Here is a 13,213-nt window from a genome sequence, read left to right as displayed (position 1 = left end):
TACAAACCCGGGGTTTAAGATTTTTTTGCCTCTTCTTACAAACTATTTTCACCTTACAAACCTACCACCGCCGCTGGGATGCCCCACCTCCGGACTTCCGTTGCCAGCGAAGCACCCGTTTTTGTGCTGTTGGGATTCCCCTGAGGCTCCCCTCCATGGGAAACCCCACCTCTGGACTTCTGTGTTTTTGTGATGCTGCAGGGGAATCCCAACAGGGGAATCCCAGCAACACAAAAACGGGCGCTTCGCTGGCAACGGAAGTCCGGAGGTGGGGTTTCCCAGCGAGAGGAGCCTCAGTGAAATCGCATCATCGCAAAAAAAAAAGAAGTCCGGAGGTGGGGTTTCCCATGGAGGGGAGGCTCAGGGGAATCCCAGCAGTGCAAAAACAGGGGCTTCGGCTGGCAAAAGGGGTGAATTTTGGGCTTGCACACATTAATCGCTTTTCCATTGATTCCTATGGGAAATATTGTTTCGTTTTACAAACTTTTAACTTTGAGAACCTTGTCCCGGAACCAATTAAGTTTGTAAGACAAGGTATCACTGTATTGCCTGAAAATATTTTGGGAGGTTATAATCAATACATCGAGGACAGTAACCTACATGTTGTTTTTTATATTATCATTCTATTATGAAATGTCGCTCCATCCACTCCAGTTACTTAAGTGCAGGCATTTCGAAATGTATGAAGCCATTCACTTGAAAAGAACAAGGATTCTTGAGGACTGGAACAGCTCATTTTATCTTTGAATATACTGTAGATTGAGAAGAACTGTGTTTAATTTTAAAAGGGAGTAAACTATTTTGTATTCATTTGAAGAGCTTTGTCCTATGCCACCAGTTTCTGAATTGGTTTCTGTTTTATTCCTGAACAGCCTTTTGTTATTGACCTTTTAAATAAAACACTAGCTTTTGGTCTTTTGAGCATTTTTAATTTTTTTTGACAAAACGATGTCTTTGAAAAAAAACAGTAAGGTTTCATTGTGCAATTTTGCTTTCTCCACATGCCCATCCATTCATTAGGGCGAGCTGCAGAGTTGTAAGGAGGAGTACTTTTTACACTCCCATGTGTTTCATCAATAGAATGTGTATACTGTGCAGTTATTTTATATATATGTTTCAAGGTGTGCAATCTATCTTCAGGCTCCTTTACTTCCCCCCCTCTAATATTTAATACGCCACTAGATGGCGCCAAAATACTGTCAGGTTAGGAATGATAATTCAGATGCTCTGGAGAATGAAATTTAGGATCTAAAAGCATAGGTTAGAAACTCCAATATTCACCTATAATTAGATGCAAACACACTAACAGAGCCATTTAATTATTATGGGTTGGGTCTAGGCTTAATTATATCTAGATTAAATTCAATGAAATCAACGGAGCTTAAGTTAATCACGACAAATTGATTTCCATTTATTTCAATGGATCTACTCAAAAGGATAGATCCAACGTGCGAAAGTTTATAATCCCCTCTTTTTATCAACTTGGACCTCCAGGTGGCGTACAAACATAATTCCACAGCACTATAAAAATGTCAACAATAAAACGGTACAAACAAGCTAACAAAACAGTTTAATGTATTTAGCTGCAGATTAAAATGTTTGTTTTAATTGGAACCGTCCCTGTGAGCAGATGTTCGGTGATGATAGTTTGTTACATTTAACCTCTGCACATCTTGATGAAGCGAGCAGGCTTTTTCCAAACAATACATTATTTGCCTTCTGGGCAAATGTTAACCTTGACTAAAGAGACTCAGCATTTCTGATGTGTCTTTGCTGTGATAAGTGCATCTGGATCTTCATAAACTATAGAAAATGGTGGGTTATGCTTTTTTCACATATAGATTGAGCTGTCAGATTAAAGCTTTTTCTAAGTCTTGAGGAAAGCTGACTTCTGAGGCATTTCGATGGGTAAAAAGTCTAGTCCTCTATGACATATTAGTGACAACTATATTTGACTTTAGTGATGTTTCCCAAAATCATACTGTTATGCTATAACTCTGTCATTCATTCTTAATTTCTAAGATATCCTTTCCCATATTTGTGATAGCCATGTGACATTAAAGCAGTGACTGTGAAGCTCTTTGTGATTGTGCCACACATATTTTTATTTTATTTTTTATTTATTTATTTTGTCAAGTACATATTGGTAGTATGCAAAAATATAACAATGTTTATATACATGATACTGGTAAGAGAGAAACATAAGGACAGGGGACGGTAGGCACATTGGTGCACTTATGCCCGCCCCTTACTGGAGCTGGAACTGGAAAAGGTGCATAAAAGGGCAACAAGAATGATAAAGGAAATGGAGCACCTCCCTTATGAAACGAGGTTGCAACGCAGGGCCGCCGATAGACCGGTACTACTGGGAGTGGCGTCATGGGCCCGGCCAAATTGAATAATGGGGGGGGGAGCGCCCACCAAAAACTCTCCAACCCCGATTGCGATGAACTCTGCCTCTGCGGAGCTTCTCCGACCGCGGCCCCCACCTTTTCCCCACCCCCGCGAGGAAAGAAGGCAGGGAGGCCGGCAGAAAGGCAGGGAGCCCCGATGGCAGCTGCGGAAGGACAAGACGGAGTGGCTGTGGGTCTTGCCTCCCAAGGACAATTCCATCTGTCCGTCCATTACCCTGGGGGGAGAAACATTGACCCCCTCAGAGAGGGTTCGCAACTTGGGCGTCCTCCTCGATCCACAGCTCACATTAGAGAAACATCTTTCAGCTGTGGCGAGGGGGGCGTTCGCCCAGGTTCGCCTGGTGCACCAGTTGCGACCCTATTTGGACCGGGAGTCACTGCTCACAGTCACTCATGCCCTCATCACCTCGAGGCTCGACTACTGTAACGCTCTCTACATGGGGCTACCTTTGAAAAGTGTTCGGAAACTTCAGATCGTGCAGAATGCAGCTGCGAGAGCAATCATGGGCTTTCCCAAATATGCCCATGTCACACCAACACTCCGCAGTCTGCATTGGTTGCCGATCAGTTTCCGGTCACAATTCAAAGTGTTGGTTATGACCTATAAAGCCCTTCATGGCACCGGACCAGATTATCTCAGGAACCGCCTTCTGCCGCATGAATCCCAGCGGCCAGTTAGGTCCCACAGAGTGGGTCTTCTCCGGGTCCCGTCAACGAAACAATGCCACTTGGCGGGACCCAGGAGAAGAGCCTTCTCTGTGGCGGCCCCGGCCCTCTGGAACCAACTCCCCCCAGAGATTAGAATTGCCCCTACTCTCCTTGCCTTTCGTAAGCTACTCAAAACCCACCTCTGCCGCCAGGCATGGGGGAATTAAGACTTCTTCTCCCCCTAGGCTAATACAACTGTATGTATGGTATGTTTGTACGTATGTTGGTTTTATACATTTAGGGGTCTTAAGTTAGTCTTTTAGTATTGGATTTTTTACTGTACATTGTTCATGATTGTTGTTAGCCGCCCCGAGTTTTCGGAGAGGGGCGGCATATAAATCCAATAAATGAAATGAAATGAAATGAAATGAAGGAGCTCGGCCCTCCGGAAGCCAAGCTCCCCATCGCTATGGGAAGCCGGCCGCTTCTCCTGCTGAGCCCAGTCCTCGCCCAGTGGCTTTCAGCTCCTCCCGCCGAGGAGCTGCAAGGCTGGCCCCAGAGCCCTGCCCAGCCAGCGTTCCCTCGTGCCCGGCGGGCTCCCCTTTCCTAAACCCCCGCCAGCCCCCTCATTCCCTTCCCGCCCTGCCCTCCTTCCCCGAGGCGTCCCTTGCCCATCATCCCCTGCCAGGCATGGGGGCTTCCGCCGCCGCCTTCCGCAACACCCCCCGAGGAGCCGCGTGGGTCTCCAGCCTTCTCCTGGTGAGTCAACGCGGCAAGGATGCGGGCGAGGGAGAAAGGGAAGAACCCGGCGCCTCGGGCGCTTCCCTCTTGCGGTAGAGGGGTAGGTGGTTTGTGGGGAGCGGGGGAGGGAAGGAGCTGGCATAGTAAAAATCACAATTTCTTTCATTGCTTTTTCTTTCTTTCTCTATTTCTCTCTTGCTCTTTCATTCTTTTTTCTTTATCTTGCTTTCTTTCTTTCTCTTGCTTTCTCTCCTTCCTTCCCTCTTTCCATTTCTTTCATTCCCCCTCTCTCTTTTTATTTCTCTTTCATCCTCTTTCTTTCTCTTTCTTTCTCTTTTTCTTTCTCTCTTTTACCTTCCCTTCCTCTATTTCTTCTTTTCTTTCTCCTTCCTACCTTCTTCCCTCCCTCCCTTTCTTCAGTCCTTCCTCTCTTACTCTCCCCTTTCATAAGTTTCCTTCCTTCCTCTGTTCCTGTCCCTTCCCCCTTTCTTTCTTTCTTTCTTTCTTTCTTTCTTTCTTTCTTTCTTTCTTTCTTTCTTTCCCTCCCTCCATTTCCTGCTTTCCTTCTCCTTCCTCCCTTCTTTCCTCCCTCACTCCCTTCTTTCACTCCTTCCTCTCTTACTCTCCCCTTTCACACCTTTCCTTGCTTTCTTTGCACCCTCCTCTGTTCCTGTCCCTTCCCTCTTTCCTTCCTTCCTTCCCACCCTCCGTCCATTCATTCACCCATTCCTCTCTTGATCGCCCCTTTTACCATTCCTTCCTTCCTTCCTTCCACCCTCCCTCCTTCCTTCATAGCTCGCCCTCGCCTTTCTTCCCTTCCTTCCAGATGGGAGTGCCCCCTCAAGACATCCGCCCAACTGCTGGTACCCTGCTTTTTCTCTCCCCTCGTCCTTTCCAGCTCCTCGCTGGTGGCTGCCAGGTGTGGGATCCCCCTCCCCCTCCCCCCGCTAGAAAGCACATGGTTTTGTCAACAAGAATGGAGAAGTGCCAAGGAGCCGTAAATAAGCCTCGCTCCGCCTGACCGATGCCAGGAGGATCTTTCTTTCCCTTGTCACTCCCGCTTCTTTCTTTCTCCTGGACGAGTCCACACAATCGGCTTAACCCAGTTCCTGAAATAGCCTATGGCAGTGCTTCCCAACCTTGACAACTTGAAGATATCTGGATTTCAACTCCCAGAATTCCCCAGCCAGCATTTGCTGGCTGGGGAATTCTGGGAGTTAAAGTCCAGATATCTTCAAGTTGCCAAGGTTGGGAAACACTGGCCTATGGGACCGCCTCGCTTGGTGTGAAGCGGGAAATGATCCCCGGGGGATGGAGTGGCTTGGCGACTTAAAATAGTTTTAAAATGGCGGGCCCCCCCCAGACACTTAGGCTGTATGGAGCCCCAAAGTTCCTGATGGTGGCCCTGTTGCAACGAGTTGGTCTCTTCAGCCTTGAAAGACGGCGTTTAAGGGGTGACTTGATCGAAGTGTATAAAATCATACATGGGATAGAAAAGGTGGATAGAGAAGAATTATTTTCTCTATCACACGACACTAGGACAAGGGGGCACTCCCTAAAGCTCATAAGTAAGAAAGCGAGGACAAATCAAGGGAAATATTTCTTCACCCAGAGGGTCGTTGGTTTATGGAGTTCACTTCCCGAAGAGGTCGTGACAGCTGTCAGCCTGGATAGCTTCAAGGCAGGATTAGATAGATTCAGAGATGCCAAGTGTATCGGTGCTTATTGAAACGGATGTCCATGTACCGCCTCTATGTTGGTGGAGGCAGGCAGGATTCCCTTGAGTACCATTTGTTGGGGGTCAGGGGAAAGGGAGGGTCTTGCCTTCTCTTTCTGCTCAAGATCCCCATGGACAATTGGTGGGCCACTGTGTGACACAGAATGCTGGACTCGATGGGCTTTGGCCTGATTCAGCATGGCTCTTCTTATGTTCTTACTGACCTCTTAGGAATCAGGTGAGGTCAACAGTAGATAGTCTAAGGGTAAAGTTTGGGGGCTTAGGTGATGATACTACAGAGTCAAGTAGTGAGTTCCATGCATTTACTACTCAGTTACTAAAGTCGTATTTCCTGCAGTCCAGTTTGGAGTGGTTTACTTTAAGTTTGTATATGAATTCATAGAATTCTCCATTCTCCATTAAAAGCAGGAGAAGATGTAGGGAAGGAATTTTGGATTAAAAAAACCTTAATTTCATCTGATCAAGACATCCCACAATAATATATAGCTAGTAGATATAAACAGAATTTGAGATAATGTGATGTACCTCACTTTTGTATGAAATGACCGAGGCACGATTAAAACATTAATGAGGCTCCTCCTAATTAAATAAATTAGGCTCAGTTTTTCAAATTAAGCTTGATAACAAAGAGTCTGGTTCCTTAGAAACACCAATACCCAAAATTTCCCCAATCCCCTCATGTCTGCAGATTCCTCAAATTAAATCCTTACTCAATTAGTGTACATCATTATGGATATCATGTATGCTGCTGTTCAAGTGCCAACTTGCTAGTTGTTTGTTAAAGCATTTTTAATCCGGTTACCAAATTAATAGATTTTCTGTTTATGTGATATGCAAAACAATTAACCAGATTATCCTGGTTTATATAATAAAGCCACAGGACACCCAGCTCCTCCCCTTCAAATTTAGCACATTATTGCTGATGCTACATTGGTACTGGACATGGTATGTCACACAAGTCAGTAATTATCTATGTCAGTGATTTTCAACCATTTTTGATCCGCAGCACATTTTTTACATTTACAAAATCCTGGGGCACACCACCAACCAAAATAAGATTTATCTCCAGTCGTGACCAGGATTAGAAATCGGGATCATGGGGAAGAGTAGCAGCTTCAACTACTTGCCGCGGCCACACAATGACAAGTGCACAGCAGCCTGAGCGGGGACCTTCCTTGGATGAGAGACAGCCTGCTATTGGTTCATCGCTAGTGGTTGGGATGAATCCTAGAAGGTGATTGGTCAGTGAGAATTCCCTGTGCCTCCACTCTTCCTGTCGCTGATAGCTGGAGGGATTGTGAGTGGAATGTTTATGTTCGGATGGAGGCGGCTGGCGCCGGGCCGGATAAATGGCCTTCGCGGGCCATATCCGGCATGCTGGCCGTAGTTTGGGGACCCATGTTTGTTCTGCTGGGCTCTCTGGTAGGAGCCTCCCGAAAATTCAAGGGTACAAATTTCAGACACACACACGTTTGAAAATTCAAAACAATGTTCTTTATCACAAAATTCAAAATAAACTAAGCACTCTTTTTGTATTGCAAAGAGCACTCGTCCCAAAACAACCGGGTAGTCTGTACAATTTCCCTTAAACAGTCATTACTTAGCTAGCAGCTGTGAAGAAACTTCACACCCCTTCTTCTTCCAACAAAGTGAGACACACACACACACACACACACACACACACACACATTGCTCTGCTTTGGTTTCAAAGGCGTGAAAAATCAACAAACAAACTCCAGAAAACAGCAACACACGATTCCTGAAGAACTGCGATCAGATACTCTTTCACAACGGCCAAACCCACACGCTGCTATTTATAGCAGCAGCCCTAATTACTGGAGCCCCACCCAACTACAGGTGGCCTCATTTTCTCTTGTAATAATCCTTCAGTTGTCTCCTATGCATCACTCCACGCATGCGTGGATGTGTCATTAATTCTTGTTAAGAATCCAAGGATGATACAGATGATTGATCTCCTCCTGGGCTGTCTGCCAAACTCCCCTCTTCCCTGTCACTCATGCTTCCTTGGTCAGAGAAGGCTTCATCGGCAGATTCCATCGGGAGCAAAACAGGCCTGCGGCATGTGGATGTCTCCCCCACATCCACCTGCACATTCCTTGGGGCAAGAGCTGGGCCAGAGCTAACCACAACAATGTTTAATTTCCCCACGGCACACCTGACCATGTCTCAGGGCACACTAGTGTGCCACGGCACAGTGGTTGAAAAACAGTGATCTATGTTGTTGATCTTAGCCTATGTCCATGGTAAGTATAGGAAAAAGACAAAGAGAACAACTCTGACCTAGTCATTAAGGCCTCAGACTACAAAGCAGGTGTCCAAAATCTCTTATCCTGTCACTCTTTCTCAGCCCAACCTACCTCAGAGGGTTGCAGTTGTGGGTAAAATAGAAGGCAGGTGTGTTGAATATATTTTCTGCCTTGAGTTATGCAAAAATACGGAAGGAGTGATATAAATAAACAGACCAATCTCCAGAAAAACTGACAAGGCAAGCTACTGCAAATAAACAGGCAGCAAACCCATTCTCACTTGCACTTCCTAGATGGGTATTGAAATGCCTGCAAGCAAGCAGTCATAAAATTTCTTTTCCACAGACACAAAAATATTTATATATTTTACTATATATAAATATATATCTATATAGCAGATTTGCTTGTTTGCTTTTGCAAACTTTAACATGGCTTAGCAAACTGGCCAAAGCATATTCAAAGTGTGAATATCACATCCTTATACTTCTCTATGTTTGGATCTAGTCATAAGATAGAAACATAGAAGACTAATGGCAGAAAAAGACCTCATGGTCCATCTAGTCTGCCCTTATACTATTTCCTGTATTTTATCTTAGGATGGATATATGTTTATCCCAGGCAGGTTTAAATTCAGTTACTGTGGATTTTACCAACCATGTCTGCTGGAAGTTTGTTCCAAGCATCTACTACTCTTTCAGCAAAATAACATCTTCTCACATTACTTCTAATCTTTCCCCCAACTAACCTCAGATTGTGCCCCCTTGTTCTTGTGTTCACTTTCCTATTAAAAACAATTCCCTCCTGAACCTTATTTAACCCTTTAACATATTTAAATGTTTCGACCATGTCCCCCCTTTCCCTTCTGTCCTCCAGACCAGTGTTTCCCAACCTTTTTTGAGCCGCGGCACATTATTCACATTTTCAAAATCCTGGGGAACATTGAGGGGGGGGGGTGCGGTGCAAAAAAGTTTGGACAAAAAAAATCTCTCTCCCTTTTGCTCTATTTCTCTCTCCCTCCCTCTTTCTCTCCCTCCCTCTTTCTCTCTCTCTCCATCCCTTTCTTTCTCCCTTCCTTCCTCTCTCTTTTGCTCTTTCTCTCTCCCTCCTTCCCCCCTCTTGCTGTCTTTCTTTCTTTCCTTTCTTTCTCTCTCTCATTCTGTCTCTCTTGCTATCTCTTTCTTTCTCTCTTCCTTCCTCTCTCTTTTGCTCTTTCTCTCTCCCTCCTTCCCCCCTCTTGCTATCTCTTTCTCTCTCTTCCTTTCTTTCTCTCTCTTGTTCTCTCTCTTCCTTCTCTGCGGAGGCCGGCAAAGCTTTTCCGGGTAGGCTGGCTGGGGGATAGGGCGCGTGCGCGCACGCACCCCCAACGTTCCAAAGAACCTTCTTCGACCTCCGCTGTGAGAAGGTTTTCTCCGAGCGCTCGCCGGAGGAGCTGGAGAAAGGGGCAGATCGAGCGGGAGGGCGGGCGGCCGGGCGGCCGTCAGCGGCAAGAAGCCAGGGGCGCGAGGGGAACGGAGGCACTGGGGGGTGGGGGCAGCCGCGGCGCCGGCCTCCGCACTTTCATCGCTCCCCACCCCAAACTCCAACGCCCAGCTCCTTGCGCGGCACTAGAAAAGGGTGCTGCATTGCCGGCTTCTACCTGGTGCTGCCAGGGAATCTCCAGCTGGGCAGGGCTCTCCTTAAGCTCTCCTTTTTCCCTAGGAGCTTGGCGGCACACCTGGCTGTGTCTCGCGGCACACTAGTGTGCCGCGGCACACCGGTTGGGAAATGCTGCTCCAGACTGTACAAGATAAAATTACTTATAATTTTAACACATATTACCAAGTTTCTCATTTATTTATTATTATTTATTTACTTACTTACTCACTCACTTACTTACTTACTTACTTACTTACTTACTTACTTACTTACTTATTTTTTAAATTGGATTTGATGAGTCCTCTCTGAGGACTCGGGGCGGCTCACAGCATATACAAAAACTAAACATCAGTATGAATCCAATTAATTAATTAATTAATTAATTAATACTACATTAAAACAACCATTACATTTAATTTTTTAAAAAGGAAAACCAATCATTCAGCACTAGGATAAAAATGCCAATTCACATGTCTTGTAGACAGAAAGATGTTTACACATCATGCACCTACAATGCAGATTCTAGTTTGATTGATAAACAGTGCATGTAACTCTATTAAATACTTTAACCTTCCGTATCCTAAACTGGTTAGTAACCCCAGGACCTAAAGGATCAGAATTTGCAATGCTAATGGAATCAATTTACAAAGCAAAATGTTTTGAAGAGGGCAGTTTGAATAAATTTGCTTTCTGTTTTACTAATGGGTGAATAGGAAAGTGGAAAATCATTAGCAATGAAATTGTTTTGAATAGATACCCACTCCTCAATCACAGTTCATTTATAATGCAGTTTTTTCTGTGCAGGATGAAACCCTCCCAGCACAAAGGGAATATTTCCACTGAAAAAGTCAAATGAAAGTCAACAAATGATAAGAAGAAATATAGCCTGTAAGCAATGAAACAAAATGCCACTAATTTCCAGAACTTGGAATTAAAGCAAATGCAATATAAAAGCTAACCTCTAACGTGTTTTGAAAGGCAAAGGAATTTAAGTTTGCCTCCTTACCATTTCTTCTTAATTCTTGCTTTCCAAAGAGTGTATGCTGCATTGTCTACATTTATAAAGAAAAAAGGTTTTCTCCAGATTGTATTGTGAACAGAAATGTTCTATGTGATTTCATCACAGATGTTGCCCAGCCACCCCCATGCATAACAACCTTGGTGTCACAGATATTGGTGGTGGAGACTGAATACCATAATACAGGACAAAGAAGGCATAATTAGATTAACGGGCATGCTAAAATTTGATAAATAAAAGCAGTGACCTCCCACTAACGATAAAGCAAGGGCCAATCTTACTATACTGCTGAGGCTGCTGAAAATACTTTGTCTATGCATTTGACACGTGATTATGCTCATCAACTATTCATGGGCCCACATATGTATAAAATAAAATTGCAAAAAGTAAAAGAAGGACTAGGGATGACATGATAGCAGTGTTCCAGTATCTGAAGGGCTACCACAAGGAACAGAAGGCAGGCTAAGAAACAGTGAATGGAAACTTAAGGAGAGAAATAACCAGGAACTAAGGAATTTCATAACAGAAAAACCAGTGGAACAGCTTGCCTTCAGAAGTCGTGGGTGTTTCATCAGTGGAGGTTTTTAAGAAAAGACTGGACAGGCATATGGCTGGAATTGTATAGGGTCTCCTACTTTTGCAGTGGAATGGACTAGAAGATGGAGAAACCCCACTTAGCAGTAGTGACTGCGAAAGAGATCTTGGAGTCTTGGTGGATAATCAACTAAACATGAGCCAGCAATGTGCAGCAGCGGCCAAAAAAGCCAACACTATCCTAAGCTGCATCAACAGGGGGATGCACTCCAAGACCAGGGAAGTATTAATACCACTCTACTACGCCCTGGTCAGACCACATCTGGAGTACTGCATCCAGTTCTGGTCACCACACTTCAAAAGAGACATTGAAATTCTGGAGAAGGTGCAGAAAAGAGCAACCAAAATGATTAGGGGACTTGAAACGAAGACTTACGAAGAGAGATTGCGGGAACTGGGCATGGATAGCCTAGAGAAAATGAGGGGCAGAGGGGACATGATAGCTGTATACAGATATATGAGGGTTTGCCACAGAGAGGAGGGGTTTCTTCTGACTATGCTATCCTGATTTTACATTGTACAGTGGTACCTTTACCTAAGAATGCCTCTACTTACGAACTTTTCTAGATAAGAACCGGGTGCTCAAGATGTTTTTGCCTTTTTCCACTTACAAACCCGAGCTTCCGAAATTGTAACCAGAAAAGGCAGGAAGAAGCCTCCGTGGGCCTTCTTTAGGAATCTCCTGGGAGGAAACAGGGCCTCCACCCTCCCTGTGGTTTCCCCAATCACACACATTATTTACTTTTACATTGATTCTAATGGGAAAAATTGCTTCTTCTTACAAACCTTTCTACTTAAGAACCTGTCACGGAAAGAATTAAGTTCGTAACCAGAGGTTAAAATTTCTTCATGAAATACTGCACAAATGGTGGCAGAAGAAGATATGGCCAACTGAAAACATTAGGTGAAATGTCTGTGTTGGGTGTCCTATGTTGGGAGACATTTGTGAGGCACCTCCAAAGCAGAGGTGCATATAAATATAACATATTACCTACGGGACCGCCTTCTGCCGCATGAATCCCAGCGTCTGCTTAGGTCCTACAGAGTTGGCCTTCTCCAGGTCCCGTCAACTAGACAATGTCACTTGGCGGGGCCTAGGGGAAGAGCCTTCTCTGTGGGGGGCCTGGCCCTCTGGAATCAACTCCCCCCAGAGATTCGCACTGCTCCCACCCTCCTTGCCTTTTGTAAGAATTTGAAAACGTATTCATGCCGCTAGGCTTGGGGTCATTAGACCCCAGCCTCTGGCCAGTGAATGTGTAGGATGTTTGTAGTGTGTATTTGAATGTTTGATTTTTAAATGTTTAGCTTTTTAAAATATTTTAAACTAATTATTTATGTTAATTGGATTTAGATGTGTTTTATATACTACATTTTTATTGAAATGTTGTGAGCTGCCCCGAGTTCACGGAGAGGGGCAGCATATAAGTCAAATGAATGAATGAATGAATGAATGAATGAATTTTGTCACTTGGTGTTTTAAAAAAGAGCAATTGGTTGTGAAGGGCATTTCAGAAAGAAGTTTCTACCTGGCTCAAAAAGCCTAATAAGCCCAAAACGGAACATACACCACAGGTGAATCCCATGTACCGTAGCATGTGATTAAACCTTCACATGACAACTCAACCTTTCATTATTATTATTATTATTATTATTATTATTATTATTATTATTATTTATTAGATGTGTATGCCGCCCCTCTACGCAGACTCGGGGTGGCTCACAGCAATGATAAAAACAATATACAGTAACAAATCTAATATTAAAGTTTAAAATAACAATTTTACATTAAAAAGCCTAAAACCCCCAGTAAATAAAAAAGCATACACACAAACATATCATACATACAGCTACATAAGCAACGGGGGGGGGGGGATGTCTCAGTTTCACCATGCCTGACGGCAGAGGTGGGTTTTACAAAGTTTACGAAAGGCAAGGAGGGTGGGGGCAGTCCTGATCCCTGGGGGGAGCTGGTTCCAGAGAGTTGGGGCCGCTACAGAGAAGGCTCTTCCCCTGGGTCCCGCCAGACAACATTGTTTAGTCGATGGGACCCAGAGAAGGCCAACTATGTGGGACCTAACTGGCCACTGGGAATCGTGCAGCAGAAGGCGGTCTCGCAGATATCCTGGTCCGGTGCCATGAAGGGCTTTATAGGTCATAA

This window comes from Erythrolamprus reginae, chromosome 2, assembly GCF_031021105.1.
Source record: "Erythrolamprus reginae isolate rEryReg1 chromosome 2, rEryReg1.hap1, whole genome shotgun sequence".
In the NCBI taxonomy this organism is placed as follows: Eukaryota; Metazoa; Chordata; class Lepidosauria; order Squamata; family Dipsadidae; genus Erythrolamprus; species Erythrolamprus reginae.
Note: the sequence above shows the minus strand (reverse complement) of the source record.